Source organism: Anomalospiza imberbis, chromosome 24 (genome assembly GCF_031753505.1).
Source record: "Anomalospiza imberbis isolate Cuckoo-Finch-1a 21T00152 chromosome 24, ASM3175350v1, whole genome shotgun sequence".
Taxonomy (NCBI): domain Eukaryota; kingdom Metazoa; phylum Chordata; class Aves; order Passeriformes; family Viduidae; genus Anomalospiza; species Anomalospiza imberbis.
The window spans coordinates 3,748,796-3,764,288 of record NC_089704.1 but is presented as its reverse complement, the minus strand read 5'-3'; the positions used below and the strand labels follow the sequence as shown (position 1 = coordinate 3,764,288).

General features: G+C 45.0%; 1 long non-coding RNA gene across 1 annotated transcript; it reads right to left on the bottom strand.

The window, feature by feature from the left end:
* Window positions 1-653: 653 nt before the first annotated feature.
* On the bottom strand, window positions 654-3,979 carry LOC137462189 (uncharacterized). The gene is made up of 4 exons (XR_010993614.1): window positions 3,699-3,979; window positions 2,301-2,418; window positions 1,895-1,982; window positions 654-798 (listed from the first exon to the last, which is right to left on the bottom strand). It is a non-coding gene; the product is annotated as an uncharacterized lncRNA (long non-coding RNA).
* Window positions 3,980-15,493: the final 11,514 nt, after the last annotated feature.

Sequence of the window (15,493 nt, the reverse complement as noted above, 5' to 3'; positions counted from 1 at the left end):
GGCTGCCAGAGCTCCAGAAGGGGTTGGACAGCAGTGCCAGGGATGCTCAGGGTGGGATTTGGGGGTGTCTGAAAAGGGCCAGGGGTTGAATTGATGATCCCTGTGGGTCCCAGAGTTCCAGAAGCCCTTGGACACTGCTCCAGGGATGCTCAGGCTAGGATTTGGGGTGTCTGTGATGGCCAGGAGTTGAATTGATGATCCCTGTGGGTCCCAGAGCTCCAGGAGTGTTTGGACACCACTCCAAGGATGCTCAGGCTGGGATTTGGGGTGTCCTGTACAGGGCTAGGAGCTGGACTGATGATCCCTGTGGGTCCCAGAGCTGCAGGAGTGTTTGAACACTGCTCTCAGGAATGCTGAGGGTGGGATTTGGGGTGTCTGTGCAGGGCTAAGGGTTGAATTGATGATCCTGTTGGGTCTATTCCAGCTCAGGATATTCTGTGACTCTCTGAGTCTTAGATCTCCATCACAAAGAGCTCTGAATGCTTTTCTTTGATGCATCAAGATCCACATCCTACTGTTAAACCACAGAACTCTCTTTCCTGACAAGGCCTTCCTTTGTATCCAGAGGCAGGACAGCATACCCTGGAGGAGGAGTTTGTCCTGCTGTACCTGTGTGCCCCGTCCATCAGGGCAGATGAGTCCCGCTGGGCACTCCCTGCAGCCCAGTTGGCCCTCTGGCGAGTGCTGGCCAGGCGCACAGCTCCTCTGGGTGCCCGTGCCTGGGTCGCAGGAGTAGCCCTGGGGACACGGCCGGCAGCCAGCCCTGCTCTCCAGGCTGAGGTAGCCCTGGGGACAAACCTGCAGGGACACAGCACAGCCACAGAAACGCTGATGTTTTACACAGTGTTTTAGGTTACAAGACGTGGCTGGGGCTGTGCATTCCATCCCCATCTGTCGGAGCTGGGGCAGTTCTCTGCTGTTCACTGGGCAGTTTTCTTAATCTCTCCCACAACCAGTCCTCCCTCCAGGATATCTCTTCTGTTCATGGGCCATTAATTATTAATTATCTTCTGTTCATGGCCAGTGAGTGTCCCTGCATGGCTGAGAAAATTCCATCATCCCATGGGGAGAGGCTCCGCCCAGGGGGAGGAGCCAAGCATTCCTACCTGGATACAATCTGACTTTGGGAACCCCACAGCAGCCTTTGCCCACTGCATTCCCAGAGGAGCAGCTTTCTTCCCCACTGCATTCCCAGAGGAGCAGCTTTCTTCCCCACTGCATTCCCAGAGGAAGCCCAGGCCCATCCCCACCAGCCCTGGAGCTTCAGAGGAAAACTCCACCCTTGTCCAGGATCCCTGCTCCAGCAGAAGCACAGCTGGCACTGCAGGAGGGCTGAGCCACCATGGGATGGGACTGCTGCCACCCCCCTGACCCACAGAGTGCCAGGGCCTGTTCTGACTCTGGCAGTGTTGGTTTGTATTACTGCTTTTTTATTTTTATATTTTCAACTTTTTTTTGTTAATAAAAAACTGTTATTCCTGCTCCCATATCTTTGCCTGAGAGCCCCTTAATTTCAAAATTGTAATAATTCAGAGGAAGGGTTTTACATTTTCCATTTCAAGGGAGGCTCTTGCCTTCCTGAGCAGACACCTGACTTTTCAAACCAAGACACACAGATAATGCAAGATCCAGAGATCCCTGGTGCCAGAAAGGATCTTGGATCATTCTCAGCCTCTGTGCCACTCCTGAGCTCCCCTCAGGAGCTTTTTCCATCTGGACCTTGCTGGATACCTGGAAGGACAACCTGTTTTCTCTGAGCCCAAAAGTGCTGGGATTTCCTGAGAAACTTCAAAACAGGCTGCAAAAATCTGAGGAGAAGCCTGAGATTGGGTGGTTCAAAATTCATGGGTGTAAAGGCTGAAAGACCTTTACTTGTTTGCTCTCTTCAGCTCACCTGGCAGGCTGAGAGGTTTCCCTGAGCAGTGAATTCATTGGCAGTTCCCACTGGGCATTTCCTTGGAGCTGCTTGGCCTCCAGGGCAGCTGGTTCAAAAATAATGAAGTTATAAAATGAAATTCTGTAATTCCTTTGGAATTCCATCCCCCAGTTAGCCATTGTGTAAATATAGGAACATCCCCCTTTGCCTACAGCTCAAAAAAAAAAAAAAAATTTGACCATAGATTCATGGATTTTAACCCAAATCTAATGGTTTCCCTGCTCAGCTGATTATTCACATATAACAAATGACATTATGTGGAGGGTTTTTTTGTGCCTCACCTCCAGCCCTGCATTCTAACACTCAGAATATTCAGAATATCAGATTCCTTGGTGTTTAACTCTCTTTTTTTCAGGGGACTTACTAGAACCCTGCTGGGCACTCCAGGCAGTTGCCAGCTGTGTAATAATGGCCCTGCCTGCAGTCTATGAGGCAGTGGCTCTGGCAATCCAGGCTGCAGTCAGCTGAGAGGGACGAGACCCCTGAAAGAAAAAAAAAAAAAAATTAAGGTGCAATTAACAAATATTCAAGATTCCAAGCTAATCAGCCACTTACTATTACACCATGATGCAATATCACTGCTTGTTATCACTGCTTGCACTCAGCCTGAAGTGTTGAGGGCTAAAATTAAAAAAAAAAGTTTCAAATCTGCTCCCTTAAGATTTCTAAGTAAATTTTCTAAGCACAAAATACTGGGGGAAACCCCAGTTTCAGATGGTTTATCAAACTAAACCATTCACCTCTGGAACAGGCAGCAGGGAACCTTTTCCATGCCTTTCTCAGCTTTAGGAAAGATCTTGTTTTGTTTGCCAGGAAATTGAAACCCTCAGTTTTCAGATGGAAAGAGCCAAGAGATAAAGGAGGTGCTGTGTTTTGGAATTTCAGAATTTCAGAATTTCAACCAAATGCTGCTTTTTCTTCTCTATTTCAGCTGTTCAGTCCACAAAGTAAAGGCAAATTTACCCATCTGTCTTCAAGAAATCTCCTGACATCACATTCTATGAGAGGAAGGTGACAAATTCTTCACAAAGAGGAAGACACCTGAAAGCTGAACTTTAGTATTTGAACAAACACTTCATTATCTCCCTTTTTCCATTTCTTATGATCAGATTTAGACTCTGTCATGCCTCTGTCCCAGTGAATTACTTTGGATTTTAAAAGTGAGTTTCACTGTGAGGATTTCAGAGGAAGTTCCTCACAAGGGACCAAACCCGAGTGTGCAGGGTGGGGAGGAAAGTTCCAGGAATTTTCCCCCTTTGTTTCATACTGCAAAAACCACCTTGGGATTCTTGTCAGCACACTGACATTTTCATGTTTTTTTTTTTCTCTATTTAGAAAATTAAAGCTTTTTGGTGAAAGCTGATTTGTCTTCTCTTCTGAATGAATCCCTAAAGAATTGTGCAGCCATGCTTTATGAGCAAAATGAGCTAAAAACTGCCATCTTTAATGCTGTCTAGCTTTGAGAAGGAAACAGCTCCAGCAACAATTAAAAACAAAGACAAAACAAAACCAAAAGCCCCAAACAAACAAAAAACCCCAAAACAAAAAGAGAAACAACAAAACCAAACCAACAAAAAAAAATCCCAAACAAACAAAAAACCACATGCATACCCAAAAAAACCCAAAACCAAAAAGAAAACAAAAAGAAAAACCCCCCAAAACCCCCAAAACAAACAAACAAACAAACAAAAAAAACAACCAAAAAAACCCAGAAAAAACAATCAAAAAATGAAGTTTGCTTGTACAAAAGTCACCCACTCACCTCTGAGGAAGGTCCTCAGACTGCTGAACAAAACCAGCCAGCTCAAAGCCTGAGCCATGGGAGCTGGTGAGCAGTTCCCAACAAGGAGAAAAGCTCAAAGCTTCTGATTAAAATGTTTCTTGAGCTCCTGGTGCTGCTTTCGTTGAGGCCCAGGGTAACCCAAGCCCTTCCAGGTAATCACTTTCCAACCCAGCCCAAATGAAATGCAAACCGAGCTGCAGAAAGAGGAGCTGGACAAAGAGCTCATCCCAGGGGAGCTCCTGCAGCCCTGCTGAGGCTGAAATGTGAGAAAACTCCTTTAAACGGGAGATAACGAACACCCTTGGAGCATCCCCAAGGAAAATTGGAAGTGCACTTGTCACCATCTCACAGATCTGTGTGGCTGCCCAAAATCACCCCCAGGAAAGGGCCCTCCGGGGTCACAAATGTCTCCTCTTCCTTCAACACCCAGGTGAAGCATTCCAGGTGAAGAATTCCAGGTGAAACATTGCAGGTGAAATATTCCAGGTGAAGCTTTCCAGGTGTAGCATTCCAGGTGAAATATTCCATGTGACACATTCCAGGTGAAACATTCCATGTGACACATTCCAGGTGAAACATTCCAGGTGAAATATTCCAGGTGAAATATTCCTGGTGAAACATTCCAGGTGAAGCATTCCAGGTGAAACACTGCAGGTGAAACATTCCAAGGTGACACATTCCAGGTGTAACATTGCGGGTGACACACTCCCTATTTGCCAGCTGTTTGTTCTGCCATTTGAGGTTTTTGCTGGAAGCTGAAGGCCTGGATAAACTCTTACCAAAGCAGGATTCTCCCTTGGAATGTTCACTAGCCACTCGTTTTTCCCTTTCCAAGGTAACTCCCCGATGATGCTGGGCACTGGAGAGGAAGAAGCTCTTCCAAGTTTCATGGAATCCCAGAATGGTTTGGGTTGGAATGGAAATTAAAAGATCAGTCCCACCCCCTGCCATGATCTCCCACTGTCCCAGACTGCTCCAAGCCCTGTCCAGCCTGGCCTTGGACACCCCCAGGGATCCAGAGGCAGCCACAGCTTCTTTGGGAATTCCATCCCAGCCCCTCACCACACTCACAGAAAGGAATTTCTTCTCAATATCCCACCTCAACCTTCTCTCTTCCAGTCTGAAGCCATTCCCCCTTGTCTGGTGACTTCTGGAAGGGAGCTGAGGACAGCTTCAGTGACAGCAAAAAGCTGGGAAGGGCAGCCCTGCCACACACACAGAAGGAATTTCACTCCAGGGCTGTCTGAACACTTCCTGAACAAAGATTTTAGAATTTGGACCAAAACATGAATTGTGCATTATCCTTTTGTCCAAGTCCCCTTACAGAGGTGATGGAGAACATTTCCAGGCAGGAGGGAGGAGAAGCTCTGACCATCACATCATGTCCACAGAGAGGCCTCACACCTCCCTTCCCACCCAGCAAAGCACCATCTGTTGCACTTTTAAAAGTCTTCAATTAAACTCCTCCAGCAGAACTCAGATGTGTCTTTTCTTCCTATTGCACAACTATTCCTGAAAATCTCTGTAATTATCCTACATTACAGGCAAGAATTGCCAATTAAAACCTAATCAACACAGTGTAAAGGCAGGCACCAGGCCAAGTGCTTCTAATTGTCTTCTCATTTTTGACCTGTTTGTCCCTTGTACTTCAGAAAGTTCAGAAAAGATGGAAGATGCAATAGGAGGCAGAAGAGATAAGAGGAAGGCTTTGATTCACTTTGTCTGGTTTCCAGTTCCCCAATTAACTGCGGAATGCTTAGATTTATGCAGAGTTAGCTCAGGGGTCAAATCTCCTCCCATTGCACTGCAGAATTCTCAGATCTATGCAGAGATAATTCACAGGTCAAATTACCTCCTGTGGCAGGTACTGGAGCATGGGGAAGGGTCAGCTGTTTAATTGTGGTCTCATTTGAGGGATGAAATGCTGATTTGTCCTTCCTCTGATCAGCCACTGGAGCTCTGAGGGGCCCTGACTTGCTGGATGTCACACCCTTAGCTGGGATTGCACCCCTGAGAATTCCCAATTCCCAGCACAAAACCTCTCAAAGCAGGTCCTGATCTGCTTCATCCACACCCATTTTGAGCCTTCCCACTTCCACTGCAGTCAGCAAGGAAAACCTGCCCTGATTGCTTCTCCTCACGCACAAAACCCAAGCCCTGTGAGGCAGCAGCGACCTGGGACTCACTCCAGGATTTTGGGATTTGCTTCCACACAGCAGTAGCAGCAGCATCATTCATCCCAAACATCCCCAAAACCCTCCACTTCACACTGAGCTCTCTCTTCCTGGCTGTAAAGAAAAGCTGCTCTGATCTCATCCTCTTCTGTCAGCAAACAAATGGACACGGATTGAATTATAAATCAAACCCCAGGGATGGCAGTGTGGCTCCAGCAAGGAAAATAAATAGGAATGTCTTCTTCTCCATGCAGGTGTTGGAGGATGACCAAGATTCAGCATATTCATCCCTCTGGGATACAAATAGCTCAGCTTCCAGCACTGACACACTCATCTCTCCTCTGATATTGCTCCTGCCACCCTGGCTGTGTCTGGAAAGCTCTGACTTCTCCTGAACTCTTCGGTCAATCCTAAAGAAACCACTCTGCCCTGAAATATTTGGAGTCATTCACAATTTTTCTTGATTTGACCTCCAAAACCTCATTCTGTTCAGCTCAGTGGCACCACCCAGGTGTGGAATAAGCAGCACTACAAGGGCAGGAGTTTCTCAGAGCAAGAATTTTGGGTGTGAGCACACTGGAAGGGACAGGAATGACCTGGAACCTCGCAGGGAGCTCCAATCACTCATGCTGAAATTGGTTTCCATTTCCACACAGGCAATTTTCCTCAGCCATCAAACCTGATAAAATATCCCTTTCCTAAATGAAAAATATGCAAATGCCCCAAATTGCACATCTCATTTCACCCACAGCGAGTGAGGAGGTGAACAGGGGAAGTGGGAAAAGGACAGAGCTCAAAGCTGGGGGAAAAGCAGGAGCTGGAAATCACATTGGGAATTATTTGTTACTTATTTGTAAAGATAGAAATTTTAGTAGCACCAACAGCTCACAGAGGTTTCAAAACAAAAGGAAAAAATCTGTGATTTTGAATCCAAACTTCTTGTACAGCAGCAGGAAGGAATTTCAACTCCAAGCCACCCCTTTGTTTAATAAAATGACAGGAGGAATTGCAGTGATGGGTGAGGGTGGAGCCTCCTCTCCTGTGCTTCCTTCTCCCTTTTCCTCCTTTTTTCATTCTTTTTATCACACAGACAGAATTCTGTGGATTAATACATTGAAATTCCCCTTTAAGGCAGCAGAGTCAGGGCTACCGCTTTCCTGCAGGCATTTCTATAAATACACGCCCCACTCATAAAAAAATAACTCTGCAAGCTAATGACACCTATAAAACACATTGATAATTCACTGTGGGATTTTGGGCAGCTCCAGTGCTTTTCACATGTTCATCCCAATGACCTAGAGAGAAAAAAATATGAGCAAATATCACAAAATAACACCACTCACCAATGCAAAACCCTGCAGATTTACTGAGAGGCGCTGCAGTGACACAGAGGCCACTTTCCTGTTGGGCAGTCCTAGGGAAAGTTGGGAAAAGAGTACAAAAAATAGCAGATTTAACATGGAAAAAAAAAAAAAAAAAAAAAGAGTCAGGGATGTTTTTGGGTGGAAAAGACCTGAGAGACCATTTGGTTTCAAACCCTTGACCTGAGGGTAGCATGAGCAGGATGCCAACACACACCCAAGATGTAACTGGAAGTTTTTCCCCTTCTGAAATAAACTGCAGCAGTGTAAAATCACAGCACAGCTTTATTATTCATGTTAAACCCCATCCTCACTATGCTTGCACAGTTAAATATTGAATTTACAAAGGCAATAAAGAATGTAGAGGAAAAATGGAATGGCGTAACACAGAAAATCAGAGCTTCAAGAAAATTTAGATGAAGATGAAGCAAAGCTTTCCCAGACATCTCCAGCAGCACAGCACAGAAAGCTGATGGAAATAGGGAGTGAAAGGCAGCAGGAGGGGAGGCAAAAAACCAAGGGGGGAATTGTAGAACCAGAGAAAGCAACAGCAAAACATTCCTGGATTTCCAGAGGGCTAAGACTTGACACAACACTGGTATAGCCTATATCAGATGTCTTTACATTAAACTCAGCTTTGGCAGAGAGTGGTGGAACACACGACAAATAAATTTTGCTGTACCACCAAACCCTCCCAGCACTGAAATGCAGCGTGGCAGAGGCAGCACAGACAGACAGAGAAATCATGGACAGAATGAGGCACTCCCTGTGAGAGTGGGGCTGGGCAGAGCTGTGTGAGTGTCTTAGGATGGAAATGCAAAGTGTGGCTGGGCTGTGTATTCTGTTCCTCTCAGAGGTGGGGCAGTTCTCTGCTGTTCATTGGGCAGTTTTTTTGTCTCTTCCACAGCCAATCCTCCCTCCAGGAGATCTCTTCTGTTCATGGACCATTAATTATTAATTATCTCCTGATCATGGGCCACTGAGTGTCCCTGCATGGCTGAGAAAATTCCATCATCCCATGGGGAGATGCTCCGCCCAGGGGGAGGAGCCAAGCATTCCTACCTGGATACAATCTGACTTTGGGAACACCACAGCAGCCTTTGCCCACTGCATTCCCAGAGGAGCAGCTTTCTTCCCCACTGCATTCCCAGAGGAAGCCCAGGCCCATCTCCAGCAGCCCTGGAGCTTCAGAGGAAAACTCCACCCTTGTCCAGGATCCCTGCTCCAGCAGAAGCACAGCTGGCACTGCAGGAGGGCTGAGCCACCATGGGATGGGACTGCTGCCACCCCCCTGACCCACAGGCTGCCAGGGCCTGACTCTGGCAGTGTTGGTTTGCATTACTGCTTTTTTTTTAAATTTTCCTAGTAAAGTACTGTTATTCCTATTCCTGTATATTTGCATGACAGCCCCTTAATTTCAAAATTGTAATGATTTGGAGGGAGGGAGTTTACATTTTCTATTTCAAGGGAGGCTCCTGCCTTTCTTAGCAGACACCTGGCTTTTCAAACCAAGGCACTGAGCCACAGGTGCTCCCAGCTCCAGTGACAAACTCTGCTAAAAGCCCTCATTAATCCCTCTCAGATGGGCAGGGCTCCCTCAGTTTGCTTCACACCTGTTGATGGATCAGTTCTGGCTCCTGCCCCACTGCAAATCAAACTTTGTTAAACACTCTTTGATACCAGAGCATTTATCCCACTTGTCTCTGAGAAGAAAATTCTTCTTTTATGAGATGGGCAGGACCAGACTGATCCTTCCTTGGTGCAGCCTCCCAGAACTTTGGATTTTCCTCTGCTAAAGGTGAAACACGGCCCAGGGCTGTCCCTGGATGTTGTCACAGGGCAGGCAACACTTCCAAAATTTTATAAAACCCATTTGAACACAGGATGTATTTCTGTTGGTGCTGTGTGCACCCTGAGATGATTCAAGGAACACCTATTAAACTAACCATGTAATTATGCTGCAATTAATGAAAACTACACCGAGACACTGCTGGAAATCTCATATTTCTTCATATTGTCCTTCATGAGGAGGACAGGAAAATTCAGTCCCTTTTGGCCCCTGCTGCCCATACTCCTTCACACCCAGTTGTGCCAGCAGCAATTACAATTCTTGGTGTCTTCCAGCTCCTGAGTCTGATTGACATCCCTTGATTTGCTGTCAAAAAGCACATCTGAAATCCTCCCCAGGAGCTAATACTGCCCTCAGCTCCCACTGCTGGAAGGCTCAGGGGGAAGTGGCTCCATAAATATGGTTTGTGCATCACTGGAAAGTAAATAAATAGGCAAAAATGGATCATTTGTGTTGGATCCAGACTATTGATGTTGAATTCTCCACTACAGCAGGAGGATTGGATCATAAAATCTTCAAAAAAATAGAAACAGGGCCAGTGCTTAGCTCCCAAACTAAGCCGGTGCTGAAATAGCTGGAGGAAACAAGAGAAATGTGCAGAGGGCTTGCCAAGGGGAGCAAGGGAGGCAATTTTGGGCATGGAGAGTGACAAACAGGGTTTTTTGGGGCATGGAGAGTGACAAACAGGATTTTTTTTTGGGCATGGAGAGTGATAAACAGGAGGTTTTTGGGCATGGAGAGTGATAAACAGGAGGTTTTTGGGCATGGAGAGTGATAAACAGGAGGGTTTTGAGCATGGAGAGTGATAAACAGGGCTCTGCTGTCTGCCAGGACAGTCCAGGCTACAATAAGAGCAGCAGCACAGCCAACATTCTGGAGATACAACCCAGGAATTTCTGCAGCTTCACAATAAAACCTCTCAGTCCCTGCTCGGGCTTTCTGGAGTTTTTTGGCTTCTCCCTGAGCAAGCTCCAAAGGTCCCAATCTGTGGGAAATGGAAAGATAGAAACCTCTACAGATACAGGAGGGTTTGATCTGCAGCCTTGGAAAAAGCTTGGATTGATGTAAAAATAAAGTACACAGACTTGAAGTAGAAAAATCATAAAATTCTGTAGTTGTAAGTAAGAACATGCCTTAAGTGAGAAACTGTATTGGGTAAACAGTGAAGGATCTATAGTATAGTAATGTGATTATACAGAGTAAGCTGAGAGTTTAGAAGTTATAATAGAAGCATATAAGAATCAGAGCATGTATACACCTCACAGAGCATTGAGTCCAACCTTAAAACACAAAAAAAACCCCTCAAAATACCCAACAACTGGAGTCTGGATAACCCAACACTGATAAATTAGCATAAAATATGCAGAAATAATGTGCATAGAACTAAATGAATAAAATAAAAATAAATAAAATAAAAATAAATTAATTTAAATAAAAAAATAAAAATATACAGAAATATCACAAGTTTAAAGGCTCTAACAAGCACATCTGCTTTTGTGAGACCCTGCCCTGCATTTTATTGGCAAACCAAACTGCTGCCACAGCAGAAAAGCAGAGGTAGCTGCTGACTCCAACAAAATTGCACTTTAATTTCAAAGTGCCCCCCACCACTGACATTATTTATTTGCCTCATTTCTTAATTAATAAAATCACAGGAGTAGGTAACAACAAAGGCATCAGCATTACCACCAGAGATTTAAACATTGCCTTGAGTGTGGCAACTGGCCCTTCCAAAAAGCCTTTTCTTGCAGGGGACAGAAAAGTTTAAAGCCTCGTACATCCTCTCAAACCCAGGATCAATTCTGTCAGCCAGCAGCAGCAGAAGTAACTCTTTTTAAGCCGTGCCAAGACCTTGCAGAAGATTTTAGCAGGGAAATTGGTCTGTGGCAGAAGTCTCCAAGGCCAAGCTGGCGGCTTAAGAGGCAGAGTGTGGAAAGAAGAAAAGCCTGAAGTGAGTGCCAGCAGTGGAATATGAAATGATTGAAAGGAGTTCTGGACAAGAGGAAAAAAAGGCTTTCAAAACATCAGGCTGGTAATTTATCAAAAGCTGCAAGTGTTAGATTGAGGGAGCTCACATAACCCATCAGAGGCACTTAATGATCGCTCCCTCTCTTCCTCCCAAAGTCCTGACAAAGGAAAGGTTTCCAGAGGAATGCTCAGATCCAGATGAAAGCACTGAGTGGCTCTGACAGGACAGGAGACATGAAACCAATGTGTCCATCCAGGAGGAAAAACTTCAGGCCAGCTGGATCCCATCAGGAATTCATTTGAATGCTGAGAATATTAAACATTCTCACAATGTCTAACTGCAACCAAAGGGCATTTAATAAAACTGAATTCCTGTCAGGAAACAGTCCCTTTAAAAGCCAATATGATCCTGATTTCAGGGTTTTGTGCCTTGGACTTATTTTGCAGCCCTGAACAAAGCTGCTGGGATGTTTATTTACCCCTGGAAATTTTACAGAGGCAGCATTGTACAAGTACTGTTTGAATTAGAGGTGCCTTACATCCACTAGAATTTATATAAGCAGGAGGAAAAGAAAAGTGTTAAATCCACATTCCTGATTTATTCCCCACAGCATGCCCAAAAATCATTTTTTCTCCTTTCCAAGCTTAAACACTTGAACAGCCTCTTTATCTCACTTTTACCTGCTCCAAGAGTGTCAGGACACTAGCAATTATGAAAAAAGCTCTTGAAAACCTAAAGATTGGCCCAGTCATGCTGACTCCATTCTTCCAAGCATCTTTCAGATCCCTTTTTCCACTGCAATGTCTTCAGGCAGCTGAGTTTCTGGAACTCACCCTTATTTCCAGGGGCAATTTTAGCACAGGCACCAGGGCTGCATCCAGGGAACTGAAGAGATGAAACTTCTTCCCTCGCTGTAGAGAAATCTCTAAAGCCATTGTTAAAATCCCCTATTCCTTGGAACAAAGGCCACGCTCCATAAAATGGGTTTTTTCTGTGCTGGTGAGTCACTGTTGCTCAGCAAGCAGCACTAAAAAGTTCATTTGAGCTTTGCCTGAAAGTTCATTTAAGTTTTTTTTTTTTTTTCCTCAAAGATCTACTTTACAGGCTTTAAAAAAGGAAGAAATTTAAACAGGGAGCACATCTCTGAGTGGCAGCACTTCTAATGGAGAAAGTGGCTCTGGAAAATTCTGTCAAGTGAGACATGAAACAAAATCTGAGTTTCTAAACTCTGGTGTTTCTCACTCAATATTTCTTACTTTTTTTTTCTTCTTTTTTTTTAAACAGAAAGAAAAATCAAGATCAGAGGCCAGGGCATGGCATTTCAGGAGATTCTCAGAGCTGTTATATTTATTTACAAACTCTCTCCTGTCACCCACTGTATTCCCCACAGGAAAATCCTCGTGATTCAGGGCACCAAATGTGTTTTACACCTGGGATACTGAGGCATATTTGATGCAAATTCATGAAGGAAAAGCTTTTTGGGAGGTTTTATTCTGTGTTAACCAAGGTACACACCCAACCCTTCGGGCACCTGCAATATCCTGTGTAATTAGACGAGTTTCCTACTGGTTTGACTGGATTTGGTTTAAACACAGAAGAGCAACCTGGAATGGAGTGGTTTCTGCTCCACTGGATGCCCAGTTACCTCCCAGAAGTGGCAGTGCCTTAGGATGCAGCATTGAAAATTTTTCCAGACTCTCCCTTTAGTGCCTTGCCTAAGGCCAAAAAGAATTTAAAGCACTTCAGGGAGCAGAGCCCCAGAATTCCCAAATTTAAGAGCCTCCTGCTCCACCTGAACAAAATATTTCCTGCAAGTACCCAGGTCAAGCTGCTGTTTCACCACAGAACCTGAAAATTCAAGCAGATATTCCCCATTAACTCCTTCAAGAAAAGCTATTTCCATTGAGCCAGTAAATTTGGATGGATTGTTGGTTATTCCCATCCAATCAGTAAATTTGGATGGATTGTTGGTTATTCCCATCCAGAAAACCTGGGAATAGCCCCAAAGTGGCCCCTGCCAGTGAACATTTAATCCACACAAATGCTGCATTTCAGATTCTTGTCCATGTTCTCCTTCAGGTCAGTGCAAATTATAAAGAAAACCATCCAGCCCCAGGTTCAACACTCTGCAGGATAAGTGCACTTGGTTTTAAACATCTGGACTCTGGATTACACCCTGATCTGCAAGGGACTGATAAATCCTCCCATTCACCCCCTCTGGATGCTCTCCCATTACCCCTCCTTCCCCACTCACTCCGGTTGCAGATGTCTGCTGCCTTGGTTTGAACAGACAGGTGTCTGCTAAGGAAGGCAGGAGCCTCCCTTGAAATAGAAAATGTAAACTCCCTCCCTCCAAATCATTACAATTTTGAAATTAAGGGGCTGTCATGCAAATATACAGGAATAGGAATAACAGTACTTTACTAGGAAAAAAAAAAAAAAAAAGCAGTAATACAAACCAACACTGCCAGAGTCAGAGCGGGCCCTGGCACTCTGTGGGTCAGGGAGGTGGCAGCAGTCCCATCCCATGGTGGCTCAGCCCTCCTGCAGTGCCAGCTGTGCTTCTGCTGGAGCAGGAATCCTGCACAAGGGTGGAGTTTTCCTCTGCAGCTCCAGGGCTGGTGTGGATGGGCCTGGGCTTCCTCTGGGAATGCAGTGGGGAAGAAAGCTGCTCGTCTGGGAATGCAGTGGGCAAAGGCTGCTGTGGTGTTCCCAAAGTCAGATTGTATCCAGGTAGGAATGCTTGGCTCCTCCCCCTGGGCGGAGCCTCTCCCCATGGGATGATGGAATTTTCTCAGCCATGCAGGGACACTCACTGGCCATGAACAGGAGATAATTAATAATTAATGGTCCATGAACAGAAGAGATATCCTGGAGGGAGGATTGGTTGTGGGAGGGATAAAGAAAAAACTGCCCAATGAACAGCAGAGAACTGCCCCACCTCTGACAGACAGGAACAGAATACGCAGCCCCATTTCCAACCTAAGACATCCTTGCTTAATAAATTTATACTGCTAAAATAAATAAATTTTTATTTATAAAAAAATACTGCTTAATAAATTTATAATCAGTAGCCAAGTGTCCTGTAGATCTTCACCTGGGTCAGGCCACCCCAACCCAGGTCTTGTTTACAGGACAGATTTGTAGTCACACCTGGAGATAACTCTTTTATTCTTTTCCAAACCCAAGGCTTGGCTTGTGAAGCAGCCATGGGAGATTTTTTTAATCCTTGTTTAGCCTAGCATGAAATTGTTTTCCAGGTAGAGATTAATTCTGCAGCAGCTTCTCCCCTTGTTGGGTAATTTGCTGAGCTGGAGAGGCCCGTGCTGAACCAGGGCGTCCCCTTATCAGCAGTGTCACAACAGCTGTGTCACACGAGCTCTTTGGCATCTCCTGTCACTGCATATCCCCTGCCCTGAGGATTTGAGGCAGTGCTTTCACTTTTAAACAAAGCAGACAGCTCCTCACACGGAGGGATGGTTGACAGTTCTCTGACTGCTCGAGACAAAAGGTTTTGTTACAAAAAGCCTTTTTGATTTTGTTGTTTGTCATTTCAGGTTTGCTGGACAGTGAAAACTGAGGAGTTGCTTCTCACTAATCTTCTTTCTTTCCAGTCTGAACTGTGTTTTTCCTTAGAAAAACAGAACCAGGCATCTTTTGGAACAATTCATCTCTTTCACCAGGTGAACTAAACGTGGGGATTTGTATTAAGTGAGGGATCTGTGTTTAATTTTGTACCTCTCAGAGCTGGGGCAAGGTTTAACCCCCAGCTAAGATTAGTTCCATTGTTCCACTGCAATTCCAATTTAGAAGTTTCCCCCACACCTGTTGTTTTCTCTGTCTCCCCTCTTCATTTATCTTCATTTATCTTCAGTTATCTTAATTCAGCTCCTTCATCTTTACAGCTCTGCCATCCCTTTCTTTCCCCTTTTCCCCTGATCCTTGCTCCTTTCAGCCACCATTACTTCACTCTCATTTTCCTTCCTGAGCTGCCACAACTGGAAAAATTTAAGGAGGTTTTTTCTGACTGGAGAAGGCTTTACAGGAATCCCATCTCCCTCCTAGGAGATCACACAGCTGACTTTTAATTTGTTGATCATAATTTCTGTTGGACAAAGGCAGCAATGAATTTATTTCCTACACTTCAGGGTCACTTGGAGCTCTTCTTACCCATGGAAGTTTTATTTAGCACCCTATTCTGGGCCAGGCATCCAATTTTTCTTATTCTTCATCATGCGCAAGAATGACAGGACTGAGTACTTAAAGCCCTCTACATTAAGATATTTTTCATCAAAATAGCCCCAAAAGTTACAGATGTGACTTCTCTTCTCCACACATCCCTCGACCTCAACTCCTCTGGAAATCTGAGCCCTTGGAAGACTTACAAGTGTTACAATTCTGCACAGAGCTCTTAGAGGAGG